The sequence below is a fragment of the Ciconia boyciana genome, chromosome 9 (genome assembly GCF_034638445.1).
Source record: "Ciconia boyciana chromosome 9, ASM3463844v1, whole genome shotgun sequence".
NCBI classification, from domain to species: Eukaryota; Metazoa; Chordata; class Aves; order Ciconiiformes; family Ciconiidae; genus Ciconia; species Ciconia boyciana.
Window position 1 is genome coordinate 46,356,268 of NC_132942.1, and position 21,194 is coordinate 46,377,461.

The window sequence follows — 21,194 nt, forward strand, 5'->3', positions numbered from 1 at the left end:
GGACACCATTCAGAAAGATTTCCAGAACTTCAGGCCGTTCCGAAGCGGGGCAGGGATCTGGCTGGCCGCACCCCGCCCTACCGAAAAGCGGGCAGGGGCTCGCAGCAGCCGCGCTGGCCTGGGGGGGAAGCAGCCGGCGGGGCGCGCTGCTCGTAGACCTGAGGTGCTGAACGCGCCGCGGGCGGTGCGGGGCTGGGGCCGGGGCTGCGGCCGCGGCCGCGGAGCGGGGAGGGCGGCCCGGCCCGGCCCCCGCGGGCCCCGCGGCCAGAGCGATGCCGGCCGCCCGCCCGTCCCCATGGCAACGCGACGCTCGCCCGCGTCCACCGGGTTTGGTTGAAGCCCCGCCCCTTTCCTCTGCTGCCCCAATCGTCGACACCCACGGGAGGAAGGGTGAGCTCCTGTTGGGCAATTCTTACGTTAATCAACGCCTCTGGGGCCCAGCGGGCTCGTGAGGCCTCCCGCGCGGGAAGGCGGGGAGGTGGTCACACAGGCAACACCGTCCCCGCCCTTGTCGAGTGTTGATTGGCTAGCTGGCGCCTCGGGGCGGGGTTTTGTCTCTCCCTCGTCAGGATTGGACGGGAGCGCCGTCAATAGGAGGCGGGGCGGGAGGAAGGCTTGGCGGTCTCGTTCGAACGGCGGGATGTGCGGGCCGCCGCCGCCCCTGAGGACAGCGGGCCCGGCCCGGCCCGGCCCGGCGAGGCGGGCCCGGGCTGGCGGGGCCGTGCGCGGTTTGGAGAGGGTCTGTGGCGGCAGGGCCCTGCCGCTGAGGGGGCGGCGAGCGCGCTGGGCTCCGCTCACGCATCCAGGTAAGGGCTGATGGACAAGTTTACCACTCCGTCTAATGCTGTCCTCTTGCCTTCACCCTCTTCTGGCTGGAGGGGGACAGAGTTCCTTTCCCGAATTCTTGCTGCACGGGCGAGTTCCGCTCTATCCCGGCCTGGGCAGGCCGTGCTGTTCCTTCAGACTTCTCTGTCGCCATTCTGGGAAAGGCGGTGGCCGTTACACCATTGCACAGTACCTTGGCAAGGAAGAGAGCCTCTGCGTGGCCAGGGGCCTGGAAAAAATCTAGCACTAGCTAAACTGCAGAACAGGTTAATGCTTGGGAGGATTCCATCTAGCCAGGAAGTTTCCTGGACTGTTTGTAGGAAAGAGCGGTTCGGCTGCCAGGACCTCTGGCAGAGGGCTGACGGAGACAAAGCTCGGTAAGCCGCTATAGCCATCACTGCAGTGGTCACTGGTTTTAGCAGCTGGGTGCAAAACTCCTTCTCTAGGCCGGCTGTGCTGCAAAGATGTTAGGAACCACAATCTGGTCTGTTTCCTTGGTGAAATGTGGGATCAAATGTATCTATGTAGTTTCTAAGAAATATATGCCAAACCTGTTATTAAAACCTTCAGGGATGGAGATTTAAACTGAAACACCAAGCTGTTAAAAGCTGAAGTGCTAAATGAGATGGGTTTCTGTTTATGTTGGCCCTATTTGACCTCCTTAATTCAAGACCTTAATTTATTTTTACATCACTGAAGAGATATAGAAGTAGGGAGTTGCTTTTACTGAATCAAGCTCTAGAAAAAAATGACACTTATTACTCAGGAAACCAAATGCACAATTCACTAACTTTTAGCCACATTCCTTATGCCCAGGAAGTGCTACTAGTCCCACTGGTTTTGTTTAACTGAATCGAAATGAGAAGAAAAATGTATATCTCTAGCACTGGGTAGATTGCAATGCTGTTGAACATAAACCATTTTTGTTTCTAAATGGAAACTATGATGCAGTTGTGTTTTAGAAATGCGTATGTTCAAGAACAAAAAGTTCGTTCCATCTTGAAACTCCGCGTGCTGGGTCTGAATGCAGCTCCTGGTCCCAGGCGCAGGGGGAGCGACTTCACGGTCTGATTCTTTGCACCCTGGGGACAGGAGCAGCAGCTCTCCTACCCTGCCACAATGTTTATTGCACAGAATTTAGTGTAGGTCAACAAGAAATTAGTTGCTATTGCAAAATGCAGGTTTTTTTAGTTGAGATATATATAAGGTAACCTAGGAAATCATCTGTTTGTTTAAAAAACCCAAATACGTACTTGAATATGTATTTACTCTCTTGACTATAACAACCATGATGGAGCAACTCTGAATTCTCTGGCAGGTCATAGTGAGAAATCAATCCCTATTAATGATGAAATCTGTGTAGCTTGCTTCAGAGAGCATTTATATTCTGTTGTATTGCCTTCCAGAAAATATTCCAGTCTTTATTTTACTTTTGTAAGTTATGTGGCTTAAAACTAGGTAAGAAATCCCAAAGTGAACGATTAGGCAGGCTTGGTAAGTACACAGAGAGGAGCCCAAGCCCACGCAGCGGGCAGAGGCTCCGTTCCCGGCACTCGTGTGCTGCTGCCCTGCTAGCCTTCTTACATGGCCATCACTGCAGCGTCAGAGCCCCTGCGTCACAGATTTGCAGTCCCGGGCAGTCCTCATCTTCAGATGTTACCTGAGATTTTGCAACTTGGCTCCTAAAATAACATTCACCAGCATGTGACATGTTTGTTATTTGAACGCAGCATACTTAAGTTCATGATTGGCATGTGTGGGTCTTGCCTCATTCTGGCTAGATTTTGGTCTGAATTATCAGTTGAACCATCTAGCAAAGTCGTGCTCTTTGTGGGTGACCTGGTAATTCTCTGGGGAGACCTCTTTGTATCTGACTGTATATTTAATAATGAATGCAGGGCAGATATAAACACAGTTGGCTTTGTGGTATTCTGTCTGAGATAATGGCATCTTCTGCAGCATAAATTGTTTTGGTTGAGTTTGTGTATGTTTAAAGATTGTGTAAAAGAAAAAATATTAACTTTGATTTTAAATTCTAGATGTGACTGCTGTGACAGAGAAGACTTACAGCAGCTATCTCATAACTGGAAGTCATACGGACAACAGCTGCTTTTGTGTTACAGAACTGCATAGGTAAGAGAGAAGTAGCCCCTTAAACTTTTCTTAACTGTAATTAATTTCACTCCAGCTTTTGATTTTTAGAGCCTCAATTTTTTTCTGTCTTCTCTTTCTAGTCAGTTTTCCCTTCTTTGATTTAAATTTTTGCCTTATGTTTTAATCGGGAATTGTTTTTTCATTTGCTTATACCGATGGCTTGGATACACTTTCAAAGGTAGCTGAGATGATCTTGATGATATCCATAAGTATTTCAGAGAGTGAAATAAAGTTCTTTGCTGCCACTGCTCAGTTAACACTGATGATTAAATCCCATAAATATTCTCGTACCCTTAATATGAAAACCCTTGAAGGTGGGTTGACAGAAATAATTCCCTTTCCTGTTGATATTTCTAACTAAAATAAGGCTATAAAGTGCTGCTGAATGTATCCACAGTCCATGCTTTCCTTCCATTCAAGCAGAGCAAATGCAATCACCAGTGCTCTTACTCTTTTTGAAGGGTTGGAGCACTTGAAAAGAATTGGATGATTTGTAGACAGACTCTGTCTCAGGCCTCAGAGTGTTAGGAAAGGGCAGGTGGGTTTTTTTCCCATTTCTGAAAATCAAAACCATTATGTGCAATTCAACCACCTTTGATTCCTCAGTCAATGCTGATTTGGGGAGAAGTATGATCGCTGGTGAGGAAAACAAAGAAGCAGATCTGACCTTGGTGATAGAATCCCACTTTAGAAAGCCAGAATATTTGTTGCATTTATAAGATGGGGAAAATATGTGGGTTACAGTGAAAACAGCTCTCGTGGAAGTGATGAGAAGTTCGGCTTAATTTTTGGATTGCTTCACTTGTGGGTATTAGGGTGAAGTAGATCTGGGGAAAATGGAAGAAACTCTGCCTTATTAGAAGCATAAAAACTAGTGACGGTATCTTGGCCAGTGTTCCCGATTTTCCAGTAAGCTGTCTGCTGTACGGAGGTGTATAACCCTAATGGCTTGTTGTATGCCATTAAAAGGTATTGTACACTCATAAAAGAATGACATTTTGATCAATGCTGTTAAAAGAATTACTGTCTTGACACAGAAAAGCTTTCCTGCTGCAAGTTTAAAAATATGCCTTTAAAAGCTTTTTATTGAATACCTTTGCATCCCTCAGAAATGTGCTATTTTGGCACAGGGCTGCACTGAAGTATTCCATGTTGTAACTTAAATGCAAGACCTTCTGTTTACCATCAGAAGGGAGCGAGGCGAGGCAGGTGTATTCACTTAACTACTGTCATGGGGACGAAAGAAAAAGCACCTTGAGCTACTTGTATGCAGGCTAAAAATAAGAACTCTCCATTTTTAAGGAGTCCAAAATCATTTGAAAGCTATTTGTTTTTGTTTTGTCATTGATTCCTCTCTGTCCCTCCAGCTTTGTTTGAGTGTCCCTTTGGACTTTGAAGCTGCATATCGATGTTGGAGGGAGGCAGGTGGCAGATAGAAAAACCACAAATGTCTTCACTGTAGCTGGATCCTGGCTCACAGGGAGGCGGGCTGTGTTGTGAGAAAGTTGTTCTGGAGAAGTCTAGGTGGTCCTGTTGTGGTAATACTTCTTGTAGCAGAAATCTCCCCGTACCGTTATTAAAAGATCTTGTATCAGAGCTATTGTTTAATCACAACTGCTATGTAATGTAATGTTGTTCCTGCCTTGATCATGGCTAGAATTACAGCTAAGCTGTTCAACACGGTTCGGCTGTGACTGCTGCTGACGACCGCTCTCAGGTGGGAGCCTGAGGAATCATGTCAGTGGGCCTGACCGCCGACGGAGGACACACCTGTCCCCTGCTCAGAGCTTGTAACAAACTTCATTACATGTGACCAGCTCAAATGCTAAGTGTTAAAGCCCTGGTTTGGGAATCAGGAGGCAGGGGTGTAATTCCTCAGCTTTGTCATGCTCCTTACGTGTCCTTATCCATTTCATATATTCCTTGAGTTTTTGTGTTTCAGGTCTTAAGTTGTTTAGCTGTGTGTGATGTACTAAATACAACTTTATATAAAGATGGAGGGATTAGCTGAAAGAGCATGGTGGGACGGTTTTTGATATAAAGAGATCCAAGGCAAAGCTTTCTGAGGGCTTTTTCTTCCTCTCCTTTCTATATGTTTATGATCAAAACAAAGAAGCGGATGTTCTGGATGTATTTGGCATCCTTCGTGTCCTGTCAGGGGATTGTCAGCAGCTGGGTGGGATGCAAGAGTGCTTGCTAAGTAGGTTTTGTAACAGGTGAGTAAGATCATAGCATTAAGTGGTATTTCTATATATCAGATAAAAAAAGCTGTGAAACTTAGTGGTGGAATTTCTTTGCTGAAGAAAGCAAAATGTTTGGTTGTACCATATGTAAGTAGCTCCTCTTAAGTACAGCTTTTCAAGATACGAGATTTCTTTCAGGAAAAGGAAATAATAATACTCTGCATTATCTGCAAAGGCAAGGTACAAAAAGAAGCAGCAGAAGAGCTTGAATATATGTTATTAGCATATGAGGATGTTACCTGGAGAACTATGATTAGAGTTAAGATGCGTACCATCATAACTACTTCCTAATTGTTTTTCAGGTGCTTGAGTTTTGTCTAAGTTAACCTTCAAGGAAGGCACGAGAAGCCCAAATACTTCCTTACCTCTGTTTCAGTTAAACTTTTGGTAGCTTTCTAGGGGAGGGTTTTGTTTGTTTTTTAAAATATGTGAGTTTGTATTTAAGTTCAGCTGTAACTTGCTAAAGTTGATGTCAAGCAATTTCAAAGTAGTCTTCCCCATGCTGAGTTTTGTTATAATGGTGTGGGAATAAGGTTAATAACAGCAAGAGCAAAGGCTGACACATGGCAGAGAAGTTCAACGTGGCAGGTGCCCGGTAACTTGAGAAACTTACTCTGAGGTGCTCCCCATAACTTGAAATATATGAAAGGACACAAGGGTTTTTCTTTTGTTTATTGTATCCTGCACCATATAGTTTCCCACCAATAGTTCCAGCTTATTTTCCCATCTTGGGCCAAGATTGAAGCAATTGGCACTTTAGCAGTCGTTGTGTTAAAAAGGAAAACGTGCTGCATATGCTACTGGCAGTAGCTTCTCAGATGATTATTTGCTTATTTCTGAAGTCCTGCCACCTTCTTTGGGAGAAGCTGTGCGTTCGTGCCTTTAGCTCAGTCATTCCATACTCTTTCCCTTGGTGGTTTAGGTCAGTCCCCAACCCACACAAAATAGTATATTCTTTAACTATGTGTTTCCTGTGGTGTGTGTTTTGTTTTTTCTCCTGAGGTATCAATTTGCATCCAGATGTTATGGGGAAAAGTAGAAGAAATGGGAACCTCAGAGAGTAAGCATTCCCCCATATACTTGTTTGTCCTCCGATGAAGAGGGAGAGAGGGCAGAGAGCCCATCAGACTCATGCTCTTGATTATTGCCTATGCCAGCCCTCTGGAGAGAAGGAGACCTCCCAGGTCCTCTCCTGCCTTCCGTACAGCATGTGGCCCTTTCTGCCACCAGCTGTTGTCTGCTGTTTTCTGACTAAGCCTCACTTGTGTAATCTTCGCTTTGGAGGAAATTTGAAAGTAAAATTATCTCCATAGTCCTATTTACCCACAGTATCTCACTGAAGCTCCCTACAAATGTTTTTCTACAATGACCTTTTAGAATACCTGCTTTCAGGATAGGCTTCCAACCTGTAAGTGTGGCTTAGACATGTTTTCTTACATTTAGCTATATTAAAAACTATGATCTTTGCTTGACTCTTCTTTACCAGGCAAACTAAATGGCTTTCTATAGCTGATCCTTGGTTTTTATCACTCTAATCTGTAAATTTGTTCAGTAATCATCTTGTGCTTTTTTCAGGGCATAGACAAAACTGCTGAATAACACAGGGTCAAGCTCTTGAAAGTGGGATAAAATAAACCATTCTCTCTTGTGTTGATATTTAATTGATGTAAGCTGGAAACATTTATTTAGTGTTTGGCCTCATCTGCAATTACATTTTGAGGCCTATCAGTCTCTAGTCCACTTGATGTGTCATGTTGATTTTGAGTTTCTTAATCAAATGTCATTTTGCATCAAGTCAACTGCCTTACAAAAATCTGCTATATCTGTGTTATTAATTAGCAATAAACTTATAATTAAAAACAAAGCTAGTCCAAGAATATATTTCCTGAAAATTCATGTCATTAATATTATATTACCCTCCCCATTTCTTTCTAGCTAGAGTCCTGTATTGGCCACTTTGTTACTTTGAGGTCAGTGTCAGACAAGATAATAGTTACTCAAGTCACCAGATTAAAAAAATATATATATAAATACTGTTATTGTTTCTCTCTGTCCTCTCAAATGTCCCATGTTTTCCAAAGGATACTAAAAATGAGCATTAATGGTCCAAACAGCTCTTCAGGCAAGCTCCTTTCTTCTAATCACCATGGAAATTGAAACCTAGATCTTAACTCTTTCCCATTTGACCTAGTTCAAGCTACTCACTTAATTTATAAATGTCCTAGCAGAGTCATATGACTTCCTGTGGGACTTCAGCTCGCATTAATCCTTTATTAGTATGATGTTTCCTAGAGGTCTTCTGCTTAATAGGCCAGATCGACAGCATTAAATGGTTGATTTTGACCTTGAAGGCCTTGTCACTGTTTTTGGCATCTGTGGCTAGATGAAGGTGGGACAGAAGCTGAAGGTCTAAATCTCGTTGGGTTATTATTTTAGGTGAACTACATTGCTTTGGTTTATAATTGATTAATATTTTGATGCTAATCTTTGCAGCTGTGAAATATTGACATTCAAGGAACTTTTACAGCTAAAACCAAATTCTACAGAAATTGATCATGGAAGTAAAGTATTGTAATCAATCCATCTAGCATAGAGGCTAATTGTTTGATGCCAGTACCTAGATCATATAGTTCTTAGACGTCCAATTGATTGAATCGCTTTAAGAGAACTGGTGGGAGTAGATCTTTGGGCAATAGAGGATGGTAATCCACTTTCTTGTATAATGACTCTCAAAATCAAACTTCTGTGTTGTCTTATGTTTATGGCTGACTTCCTGTTGGCATGTATATAAAACATGTAATTTTGCTCACTTTATATGCATAAGACAAGTATGAGGACAATAAAATGAGAACAATAACTGAAGGCTGTGTATTATAGTAAGAGGAATAAAGGGTGTAATAGAGTAAAATGGTGTCCCTTCGTGGAAATATTTATGAAAAAAATTGATAACTGGAAAATAAGATGGGTGATTGATACCTGTTGAATGTATCTTGGGAATAAACAGATCAATAAAAATCATTAAGATGAGACTAGGAAGGTATGCATTTTATTACTTGCTGAAGTCATGCGAAACGCCTTTATACTTGTGAAAAGGGCATATTCTGAAATCTGGAAAGCTCTTGCTGAGTCGTCTTATATTGTACAAAAGTTTTTTTGAGAAGGAGTAAATCAAGCAGTAGCTCAAAGTAAGGTTTGCTTTTAAGTCTAGAACTTTGATTGCAGTATATTTTCTTGTTATGGGCCTTGCCTGAGGAATAGTATGCGTGGGGATGCTTTAGTGAATCACATATTGAAAAAAAGATCTAGTTCATTATGCTTTCCTTGTATTTTTAGAAATGCAGTTTGCAGGATGTTTTTCTTTGTAGCTCTAGTGTTTGGGCTATGGGGATTTCAAATCTTTTGGAGGAAAAAAAGATAGCTTCAGATTCAGTTCAGAGTCTGATATTTGTTTTATTAGTGGAAATTTTTGTCTCCTGTGTTTTCCCCATTCTAGATAACCTTTTCTTGTCATCTAAGAAATTAATTTCTTTGTTGGAATCATTGCAAGTAAACTTGATAGCAGGAGTGCTGTTATTGAGGCAGCTTACACAGTGATTTGCTAAGTACAGCCTCTTCATATAATGTGAAGCAGAAGTCGATTTATTGACCACTACTGGGATTTCAGGAATCTGTTGAACTACCTGGTTTTTTTTATCCTTCTCTCATAAAATTCACTATTGAATGTCTTTTTTCTGGTACCCTCTTGGAAAGGATTCTTTTTGATATGCAGTCATCCAATAAGAGCAATCTTTCTGTTTGCTGCTTGTTTCTGTACTGTAGAGTTTGGCTTTTTAATAAAGTGTATATAGGGTCATATAACGTAGCTTACGTGACATCAGACTCCTAAAGGTTTTTCCTAAAATACTTTCCCAGGCAAGGAGGATGTTAACACTTACCCAGGCTGTGAAAATACTGGTGCTCTGGCTATGCTGCCAGTCCTTCTCACAAGAACATATTTCAGTCAGAGCAAAACATTACAGAAAAGCCAACTTTTATTGTGAGCACAATATCGCTTATGTTGCAGTATATCTCCTCTGTAAAATATAATCTGCTACTTTTCTGGAATACTAAGAAAATATTTAAGTGTATAATTTGATTGGTTTGTGCTATTTGCTGTATATTCATCATGCTTTTTTACAACTTTCTGCAAACACTTTTCTCTAAGGTGTACATTGAGAATGAAAACTATTTGGTCTCTCTCTGATTGGCAATCCGGAAAAACATAGTTTTAAAAATAGAATCCAAGTGAACTGTACAAAGTGGATTATTGATTCTCGGGGATGAAGAGCGAATGCTTTCTGTTAAGTCCTTTTCATTGCTTTAGATTTTATACTAATATCTGGAGGCTTGGAGGGGGGTGGTGTTTGTTTGATTAACAGACACTAATGGAGAAATCATCTTATCTCTTGTTCATCTGCTGGGTTTCTGACAACTCTTCTTAGCCACTATTGCACACAGGATACCAGAGCTGATGTACTTGGGGGTGGCAACTGGGATGTTTATATGTTATGGTATATGGTAGTAAAGGCCTCGACATTAGGAATATTTATCTTCTGTGAGAGATGTGTAACTTGCTATGTGACGTCTGACCACAGCATAATACTGCCTGGAACGGAGGGGTCTGTTATTAAAATGTCCAGGGTGCTGCTATAGGCATTGAAAGCGAAGAGGAAAGTTACTGCAGGAGAGAACAGTTATTAGAATGGGTTAGACTATTGCAGCCAACTGAAGGAGAAGGCATTGTGTTTGAATTCTGACACCCCCAACTGTAACATCTGCCAGCCAAATGCTCACATGGGCCAAGCCTGTCCAGTTACGTATTATGGTTAAAAGACCTTATTTTTGTTATTATTTATGCAGAAATTTAATTCATGAAAGGAGCAAAATTACTATTTTCCAGACTCCCTCCTTATGTTTGCCTTAATCTTGTATTTATTTTGGGGAACCATCTTAGTATTTCTGATCAACTTCACTGCTGGACTGAGACATTCTCAGCTGATTTGACTAGTCCCAGAATTTTTTTTTGCTGTCAATTGCAGTTTAGCAAGACTCAAGGGATTGCAGAAAACCTGCTATTCAGAAATAGGCTTCTGTCAGGTTCTATGTTATGATTATCATCCACGTGGCCATCTTATTTTTATTTCCAAAATGTTTTTTCCCCTTTGTAATCTAGATGGAAGCTCTGATCTCTGAAGGTGAAAAGCTGGGACATCAATCTGCCTTCACAACTCAGCTTCGTGTTCAGTATTGAACCTCCGTCTGTATGCTTAGCTGTTCCAGTCACAGCCCCAAACTGTGTGTTTTTCACTAATGCTTTGTCAGAGAGCTGTCCTCTTCAGAGAGATTGAAATGAGTAATAGTCTTTCGACACTATTGGCAAGTGGCTTTCACGGTCCATGGCGGATCTAATGAACTACAGCTGCCTGGTTGGAAAATCCTGCTTTTGATTGTCTGAAAGGACTTCTGAAGTCTCTACTTGGATTCACTGACCTTCTTAGGATTATTTTTTTTCTCTTCAAGAAGTAGATGGGGAAAGCAATCTTGGAAATTCCTTCATAATTTACATTCACAAACATCAAGTTTAGAACATGATGCTTTTGCACAGGAAAAATTGCAAAGTTGACACACATTAGAGACACGCTTGAAAATGGAAATACAGGGAAGCATGCCCAGCTGCTGACGAAAGCAGGTGTATAAATCAACTTCCATGCTCTCAACAAAGATCTCCCACAAACAGATATTTAATACTTCCTTTTCATCAGGTCTGATACTACAGGTGCCTCTTTTGGTAGGTGGTACGTGTAGGAACAGAAGAGGTGGTACTGTCCGACAGGAATGCAGTACACCTGGCTGCATCCTCAAAGGCTGGGGATCTATAATTGGGCCAGCTCCTTGAAGAAGCTTGGCAATCAACATTCACCCAGTATGCTCAGTTAGTTTGAAAATTTGACTATTCTTTAAGTGTCTTAATGAGAGCTGGGTTGTTTTTTGTGGGGGGTGTCTTTGTTGGGTGGTTTCGTTGTGGGTTTGGTTTGAGCTTTTTTTTTTTTGAGAAACTGACCAAGAATGTGAATATCTCTTCCCTGATATTTATACCTTTCCTATTCTGTGTGAAAGATGGGGCAGGAAACGATTTTACATACCTACCCATAAAAGTTTGAGGTGAATAGATACTTATTTTTCCCCCCTTTGCATCTTCATCTATATCATTGTTTATTCTACCTGCCAGCTGAAAAGCTCTTCTTCCAAATTTTGGAAGATAGATTGTAACTTGCCTGTGACTTGTAGTACTGTTTCAGTTACACATGTGACACGCCAGCTTTATTTTCGGACTAGATAATCATAGCTTCATTTAACTGGAACCAGACTGGTGTGGAGTTTTGCAAACACTAGTAGATGCTGATCCTTATAGTAAGGATCACTGTTCTGTACTATACTTTTTCACCTTTTTTTTTCTTATTTTTCAGTTTCATATCCACTTTCCATTTTACTTCTATTTACACAACTCTTCTTACTCTGACTTATCTCCTGCTTTAGGGATATCAGCTAGCCTCAACTGTTGTCCTTTTACTTTGGAACAGAAGTGAAGTTGTAAGAGTGCAGGATCAAACACTAGCAATATTCTTTTCGAGCCAGTGAGTGACAATGTTATGAACTGATGTGTTGTGGTTGTTTGTTTTTTTTTTTAAAAAAAAGGGCACATCTCAAAGAGACTTCTGGGTACTTGGAAAGGAAATTTTGGGTGTGAAATGCTAACAAAATGAACTCGTTAGAAATGGAGTCTCACTTCTAGTACAGAAAACACTATCTTATTCCCTTGATATTCCTGTTTGTAGTGTTTTTGACATGTGCATTATTAAACAAATAATATGACACAGCACCTCTGTTTGGGTAATATAACGAAACCATAGTAAATGGCTCAGTGTTTGTGGCTTTCCTATTGAGCAAGGAGAAACTGCAGGGTGACCGCATTTGCAGTTTGGAAGGAGAAATTCTCATCCAGCTGATGGCTACTGGAAGGTGCCAGGTTCAGAACAAGTCTGCATTAATTTTTATACTACTTTTGAGACTTAAATATACAAGTTAGGTTCCTGACTTGGAAATATAAGTGCCCAAGGGCTGCTTAAGGCTATCACCTGTGAGCAGTTCTCATGAAGAATTGTGATGCTGCCATAACTGGTTATTCTGGAACTATTAGCATGTGCAGTCTAAACACACATGAGTATGTGAGTCTTACAGGTGTGTATTTTTCAGTCTGCAGTGTCATTCGTAAGTTGTTTATTGGAGATTACTCTTTTGTTGTCTACCTGCTCCCACTTCCCATGTAGTAGCAGGGGTGTGAGAAGCAGACCTGTCATATGATTGTAGAATAATTTTGGTGGAAAGGTCCCTTCGCAGGACACCTGGTGCAACCCCCTGCTCATGCTGATGTGACGTTAGGCAGCCCAGGACCTTCTCCCCCGTGGTTCTGAAGTAAGTCCACAGCTGAAGATTGTACAACCTCCCTAGGCAACCTGTTCCACTCTGACCACACTCATTGAAGAATTTTTCCTCGTCTGTAGCTGAAACTGCCTTGGCTGTAACTTTCTTCTGTTTCCTCTTGTCCTTTCTCTGAACAGCTCTAAGAAGTCTGTCTCGCGTTTCTGTAACTGCCCATTAGATAGTTGCAGACAGCAATTAGATTGCCCCTTAGCCTCCTCTCCTTCAACTGAACAGACCCGGCTCCCTCAGCCTCTCCTTACACGTTGCCTTCCTTTGCAGCAGCGAGCACAGGCGGCAGGAGGGCGTGGGAAGCGTTGCAGCCTGCGCTGCTGAGGAAGCGCTGGTAGGAATAACCCGAGATCTGCAAACCTCTGCCGTTTAGCTTACGGGCAGGAGCGCAGGAAGGGAGTTGCTGACGTAGTAGAGCAGCCTTCTGTTCCCTTCAGATGTTCTCCATCACAGGACGGGACACCCACCGTGCCCCTGTTGCAGCAGTCCTGTACCTTGAAGGGGCCTGGGCTGATGAATTGCTGGAAGATTCCTACTAGAAGCATTAGGTGCTACCTGGCAGACAGTGTGTTTCTTGCTTACCTGGAAGTGGAAACCCAGAATGTTGTGGTTTCATTGTTAACAATAGAACATCACTGGAACTTACCGGGGAAAATAATTTGTCGGTGGAAACGGGTATTAATTCACAGTGTTAAAGCTTGGATTGGTGCAAGCCCTAGCACTGAAGTGGCAGGGTTGATGTGGACACAATTGGCTTCTGCTGCGTGTTTGATAGCGTTGTTTGTGCTATGCTTTTACTATTTTCTGGGTAAAGCTTTTAATGTATATAAGTCTCGGGTATATGGTCTCACCATTCGCATTTCCTATCTGAGAAAATACATTTGTTTCTTGTCCTCCCTCCCTTTTCTTTTCAATCATCTTTTGTCTGCCAAGCAGTTATCCAAAGAGGAAACTGAGCCCAAAATGGTGAGTGAGCGAGAGACTATGCTGTGCATCTTTGCGGTTCAGACACCACAATGCAGCTCCTCCACTCTGTCTTTAATTAAACTTGGGTTTTTCTGTTGTTGTAGCTGGAAGCAGTGTGCTGACACAACTCACTCTTGTATAGAACAGATTAAAATGTCAATGTTTTAATGTTCTCATCTGTGGGAAAAAGAAAATAGTTGGGTGTTTTATTTATAACTTAAAAAGAGACTGTACTATGGAAAAGGTTTACTTGTGCAAGATGGAAAATCACAATTAAAGATACAGAGTCCCATTTAATATTAAGAGCCTGTAAAGGACTGAAAAGATTGAAAGGATGAAATCTCTTCAGGAAATAGGCTATACTGGTGCATGGCAGTTTAAAACAATTATAAATTTACTGAATTTTTAATTAGAGCCTCTGTTCTGTTTTCTTTGCATTTGTGGCATGGTGTACATGCATGCATATCTGATGAGCTAATGTACCAAACTGGTGAACGTGTTTGAGCAGGAAAAGAATGAAGGTACTTGAAAAGAATGGTCAAAAGTCGATGTTGTCCTTGATGCTATATGACCTCCTTCTGGAGAAAGAAGCTGTATTTCCTAGAGAAGAAATGGTCACAGAAGAATAAAATTACAATTCTGTTCATGTCTTCTGCACACTTGCTCCCTTGGCAGTTTGAGAAGTGACAGTGAAACTGGTTTGGAGGTGTAGATTATAACTCCACTGTGCAGGAGAGAGCGGTTATACAATATGATTCTGTGCAGAAATACGAGCTCAAGCCCTTGGAACAGTGTGGCTCAGCTTGGCTTTGGACAGGCCCGTTAGCCTATGTATCAGGAGCCTTGGTCACTCACCACTGCAATGAATCTGTTTGTGGATTAATAGGGGCTTGGTTTTCAGGTTTACCAGTCAAGCCCATTTTGATATTTCAAAATACTGTCTCTGATGGAGAGAACAGAAGTCAAATACAGAAGATACTAGGGATTGTTCCCTATCTCAATGGTCTGTTCATCCTTTTTACATATGGAAGTGATGGATTTATTGTAGGGTAACCAGGTAAATGTAGAAGGTTGTCTGCTGGACTGGGGTTAAGCTGGCAGCCGTAATTGCCAACTTTGGAAAAACACTGCTTTTCTTCAGAAAGTGCCTCCCAGACCTTATTTAGAGACTTGCTTAATTTGGGCTGTCCTCTGGGCTAATGTCTGTGGAATCTGTATTTCTCTGGCAGTTGTGTCTCCCTTGCATGTAAATTACAGATGCTCACCAATGCTCTTTTGGGTTGGTTTTTTTTTTTTACAAAGGGGGAGGAAAAAAAGAAAGAATCCATTTTAAATAAGGGAAATAAAAAGAGCTCCCACTGAACACATGCTAAAAGAGGAGTGCTGCATGTCTTTTCCCTTTACTTACTTTCTCATTTATTTATTTGAACCCATCCCCTACGGCCTTGCTGCTGTGGGATCAATTTGTTGGCAAGGGTTATTCAAACATTAGCAGAATGCATGTTCTTACTGTTCTTGTTGGCTTTGGGTGTTGAAGCCAACAATAACAGCCCTCGTGTGGGAACTGATGCTGGGTATTTGAGTCAAACTGTTCTTGGTGGTCTGTACTTTACTGCAGTGAAAAAATGTGAGGGGTTTCTTTTCCCATAGTGTTCATTTGTGTTCCCGTCGTTCACTGTTTATACAATCACTGTGCCTGTGGACAGTTGAAATAAATACTTTGAATAAATTCAGTGGTTTTCTTCACTTTCAGCTCTTGCTTTGTGTGTGCTTTTTGTAAGTTTGGGGTTTCTCCCTCTATGGTTTGGTTTCTCCATCCTCCAATTGTCATAGGTACGTGTTTTGGGTTTGGTGTTTTGCCTTTTTTTTCCCCCCTGAGGTAAAACCTGACTGTGGGGACATTTTCTTGGACAAATAAGCTTCAGAGGCAAACACAGAGTGCCTCTGGAATGCCACGGGAGCTGGGGGTACATGGTGTTTCAGGCTGAGCTGTGCTGAGGCCAGTAACATCAGGAAGATGCTGCAATCTCAGCCTGGTGCTCCCCTCACTGAAATAAGACTGTGCTTTTCCAGGAAAATGTTGGGCTATTGAAGCATTTAGTGCTGTGCTTTGTAATACCCGTCCAAGTATTCAGTAACCACCACAAATTCCTTGCTGGTTGTGCTTCGTTGCTTAAGTGAAAGTCCAGAATGCAGGGATACTTGTGGGAGCTGAATGGTTTGAAGCTTTCTGTAATTTTTCCTGTTATCCTCAGGGCACTCTCTGAAAAAATTACCTCTTTGTAGAGTCTTTGGGACATGATGCAGTCCCAGATCAGACATTTCTCTATTAAATAAAAGTATGATAAGCCTAAAAGCATTGAATTTGGTATTTTGAATCTCTAGAGGCCAATCCCAGTGTGTATCTATTTGGGCTAATTTACTGAACTATTTAGTTTCTTCTCCTGCATAACAACCATTCCACCCCCAGCATTATTGAAGTTAGTTTTGCCTCTGTGGCTGCCAGGAATAACTTTACTTTGCATGGATAATTAACTGGATTGAGTAACGGGGGGGGGGGAATGGGGATGGGGATTTTTATTTCCACACAGTGGTAATAATAAATCTGTTACTACTTTTGGCTCTCCATGCTATTACCATAGTTGGGTATGTCTTAATGAGGAAGTGGCTTCCTTCTACTAAGTTCAAATACCAGCAAGGAGCCTGCCTCTTGAACATGGGTGTGTGAGAGTAGAAGGGCAGAGGGTGTTTTGGTTTGGTTTTTTTAACTAAGTAGTCATTCCTGCACACAAATAGCTGCTTTTTTTTAACTGCAAGCTGTAAATTTCCAGTCTTTGCAACAAGGTAAAACTTGGGATTTCTGATCATGTCAGAATCAAAGCTTTTCTGAGATGGAAATCTTTCAAACCAAACTTTGTCTAATTTTTTTTTTACTAAAGTATTGAAGAGTAGGCTTAATATTTGGCTGCTCAGGAATTCTGAAATTGACCCTTTCCTGTGGGGATATTTGGAGCACCCAGCTCTGTTTTTTCCAAAATGCACAAAATAACTGTAAGGGGATGGGACCTGCTGAGCTTACTGCAGGAATTGTCTCTTGAGGGAAGGAAAAAACCTGAGGCTCAGATATGAAGTTACAAGTAGCTCATGAGTACAATAAGCTGTCATGAGAAGGAAGAGTTATCTGATGCTCTCTTGAGCTTTTTCAGAAGTCTCCTCCTCCTTTTCCCATTTATTTCCATCACCTATGTTTTGTCTCGTGTTCTGGAGCCTTGTTTTCCGTTAGCCCAAGAAGGGATGAACTTGCTTTCTTCATAGACTGTTTGCACTGCTAACAACTGCTGAGGCATTTCTTTTTTGCTTCTGGTTGGGAGGTGTGGCGGGAGAGGCAGCTGAGACGTTCTCAATACCAGAGGAAGGCAATGCGTCATCTCCTGGTGGCTTGAGGAGGGAAATGTTTGGACGATATGCAGCTCACCTCTATGGTGAGGTTGGTCCAGCTTATCAGCTCGTGCCTGGTTTGGGGTGCCAAAGATGATCCTCTGGGCAGAGCATGGCAGTACGGCTTAGTAGACCGTAAGTCTGGGACTCCTGTGTGATCGTGGGCGCTTGCAGTCCCAGTGCCTTTTCTGTAAACTAGGGCTGAGTGTTTTGCCAAATATCTGACATCTCGAATTAATGTATTTTCTAACTTTTGTGTGCATTGCTGTTGTTCTTTTGTGAAAATGTACCAAACAGCAGTTTCTCCTAGTTGCCCTTCAGCTGATTCCTGTCATCATCATTGTAGCAGTGAGCCTTGAAGATCCTTGAAAAGGGAAAGTGACATACATAGTCTGAAGATCAGTTTGAGGAAGCTTTGGCGTGAAGGGTAGCACAATGGAAAGCTAAATGCATCTGGGGAAGAAATGGGCAAACTTCTCTGCTGGTAGTGAAAATAAGAGGGGTTGTTTATCTTTGCTTATGCCTGTTAACATTTCCTTCTGCCAGTCTAGCCTATGTCCTACTACTAAATTCCCTCTGTGCCTAATCCATCCCTGCCGTTTCTCTTCCATCATCCTCTCGCCATGTAAACCTCCTCACTCGAACCACTGGCCTGTCTGCTCCCGCAAAAATAAAATGCGAAAATGGAGTCAGCTGTATTTAGTAGTTAAATGAGTGGAGTTTTTTAAAGAGGGGGGAATATGTAACCATAGAATTAGAGTTGCAAAAGTTTAAAGGTTGCAAAACTGATCACTGAATTTAGGAAAAAAGAAAACTGTTCAAGAAAAGCATTTAAACAATTCTTGGTGAAAAGTGCTCTTTGCCAAAAATAATTTTATTTTATTGAATCATGCAAGTGTTGGGACAGAAAAAAAGTCAGAACAGTAGGAACTTATAGAAATCTATGCCTATGCTCTGTTTTTGAAAAAAGAATTTGACTTTATACAGAAATGCTTCAAAACAAACCATTATTTAACAAAGTTTATTTCAGTGTCAAAAAGCAGTTGGTTTGGGTTTGTTTTTTTCAGGTTTTTTTTTTTGGTGTCCTGAGTTGAAAATTAAAACTAATTTGCAGTTTTACTCAAACAATGGATAATTTCTTAGCACCATATTGAGTTTATTGGTAAAGTCTTAATTCCTTTATAGACATTATAGTATGGCTTCAGCTAGGTTTTTTTACAAGAGGGTTGTGACAGAGCAGAGATGGAACATGTTTTTTGAGGTTTCTAGCCCAGCGCTTTATGTATTAGAAAAACCTTTCATCTTAGTGCTGTAAGCTGAATTAGATAGAAGTCTTGCACACCAATGCCATGAGTATGACCAAAGAAAATGAATTGGGGTAGGATAGGGAACCCTGAAGTTATTTCTGAACCTTTAATGTTTGATTTTGCAACCTTATTGACCTCTTAGTGTTGGTTGCTGCTCATTTTTTTTCCAAGCAAAGATCAGAAATTTAAGGTTTTGGCATTTACCCCCTACTCCAGCCGTGTTTAGCCCATTAAGGGTCATGAATAGAATTTTAACCCAGGCCTCTTCTGACTGAGCTTGTAGGTACAACTAAATGTAAAAATGTACAGTTCATCTTCTCTGCAGAGCAGCCTTAGTGAGATAAAGATGATGAAGTGAATGTAAAAGACTCTTCTATTTTAAATGGCTATCGTTATAAAACTGGAGAATGTTCACTGCAGAGAAAACAAATGAGTGTCAATTCCAGACAAAGTAGTGTGGTCTAGCAACTGCGAGATAGGATGGTGAAGTGCATGGATCTGGTGTAAGAGTCTACAGATGTGTATAGTTAAGGCAAGTCTTCTGCTTGCTGCGTTTTATCTGGCTTCTGATACAGGCTATAGCTAATTTTGCCTAAACAGCACTTGCTGAAGTGCTTGTGAAAGATGTGAAGGATACTTGAGGTCTGCCAGTGTAAGACGCAAAGGCTATGTGAGATGCACCGAACAATGAGTATCAGTCCATAGGAAGTCTGCTGTTTTCTACCCCAGCTGGAACATGACGTTTTCATGCCAGATGCACCTAAAATTGACAAAGGTGGTGTTGATAATGGAGAAGTTATAAGCATAAGTTTCTTGGTACCAACTCTGTTATCTGTGCTATTGGTATGTCTTAAAACCTATGCCTGCTTTCCATAAGAAAGGAAAGTAAGAAAAATACTAAATTGATATGAATATTGCAAGTCTAAGCAGTATTTTTAAACCATGTCCTGGGTGTCCATGGACGGAAGAGATGACTAAAGCTGGAATACAACAGACCGTCTGCCTTAAAGTGAGCTGGGAGGAGAAAGTCAATACTGAGGAATGTTCTGAATACTGAAGGTAAGTCACTGTACCTGTGTCTTCAATGTAACACTTTTACTATTCATATTAGTTGAAAATAAAAAATAATGTTAAAAAATTTGGTGTAAGGAGAGGTTAAATCAATGAAGTTGTGTTCTTACTGGATTAAGAAAGCAAATGGGGAAACTAAATTTAAAATGAGGGGAGTGCATGAGAAAATAGAATTTGCTTAAGGAAGATAAGATGTCTGGAGCAGTCTGGGATGGACGGAGCAGGGTTTGTCACTCCTCCCAGCCAGCTTTAAACACGTGTGGTCTGAAATGGTCACATGGAAAACAGGGTGAATCTGTGGACTCAGTCCATAGCTGTTGTGGCTAGCAAAACACAGAGGCATTCTAGATAAGGTATACTGAAGAGAGAATCTTTTTGGTTTAAACATAATATATGCGATTCTTAATTACTTTTAATCTTGTTTCTAGCTCTGTAATTGGAAATCTGACCTTCCTGACTCTGTATAAATCTGTGTTTTATTTTTAACCATTAAGCTATCTTGGGTCAGAGATGAGTACAGATAGCAGTGACAAACTTGGGATACTTGTATCTTTTTGGAGATAATAAATACAAATAAATCTGTAGACACCCCAAGGAGAAACTTGCATCCTGAGATAAAGGGGACTTGTGGCTTGCAAAGTGTCTCATGTCAAGCTCCAGAAATCAGTCCAAAATCTGATACTACTATGTGCAAGATTGAAGACCACAAATCGGTACCCTTTCTGTATGGGGTAGGTATCACAGGAACACCTTCCAGCTCTGGTCGCTCCCTTCAAGTGTCACAACACTTCAGTTTGCTCATGTTTTGCAGGTACTGGAAGACTTCCAGGCTACAGCTTACAAGCTAGCTCTATATCCTCTAGTCAGTGGGATGACTTGCGTTTGTTTTCATAGGCAGAATCTGGCAATTTCAGACATGTAGAATGGATGCACTGTTAGCTCTAGCTGATTGCCTCCCAGTGATGGGGGAAGATAAATCAAAGAGTGCATGTGTGATTTCTTCTGCAGATTCATGGAGGGTTTTGTTGCATCTACAGTATTTGCAGCAGATAGTTGTCCCTCCATGACTTGCCCATTAAACGGAATAGTTTGGGGCACTTAGTCATTTGGTCTGGGTCCTCTCTTTCATGCAGTATTGCTCCTTTTCATGACTGCATCCCTTACAGTGTATTTTACACGGTGATAGTATTCAGCTTTGCCTCATCATTGTGAGCTGGCTGCTAAAATGAAAGTGTTACTTGGTGACAGTATGAGACTGTATGAGAACTAGACAACCCTGGGATAATGCTGGTAGATTGGAAGAAGCTTATACCAGGATCTTGAAGGGAGCAGGACAAGCTGCTTGTAACATAAGTTCCTAATTTATTTTTTTGGTGGTTTTTATTCTGCTTCTGGGTACTTAACAGCTATGGCATGTGTGCTGGTTTCCCATCTGCTCAAAATGAGACAAATGGAACTGTATAGTTGCTTTCATATGTAGACCCCAGTTCAGTTACTCACTTCAGGACTAGACAATTGAAAAGAGCTGTAGCTTGACCAACATCTTGAGGCCATCTGAAGAACATCTGGAAACTGAGGCGAAGTCGGAACATGACAGCCCAATTATTTCAGAGTTGAATTTGACACACCCTGGTTCTCTTCACATAGGACTCTAGGGAAT

At 41.6% G+C, this 21,194-nt stretch overlaps 1 protein-coding gene across 1 annotated transcript in view; it reads left to right on the forward strand.

Moving 5' to 3' along the window:
* Positions 1-679: 679 nt before the first annotated feature.
* LOC140656428 (uncharacterized) overlaps positions 680-21,194 on the forward strand; it is a 127,023-nt gene continuing 106,508 nt past the window's right edge. The window contains exons 1-2 of the mRNA XM_072872114.1: positions 680-806; positions 2,865-2,958. The gene's annotated coding sequence lies outside the window, so the exon portion shown is untranslated. The remainder of the gene's footprint in view (positions 807-2,864; positions 2,959-21,194) is intronic.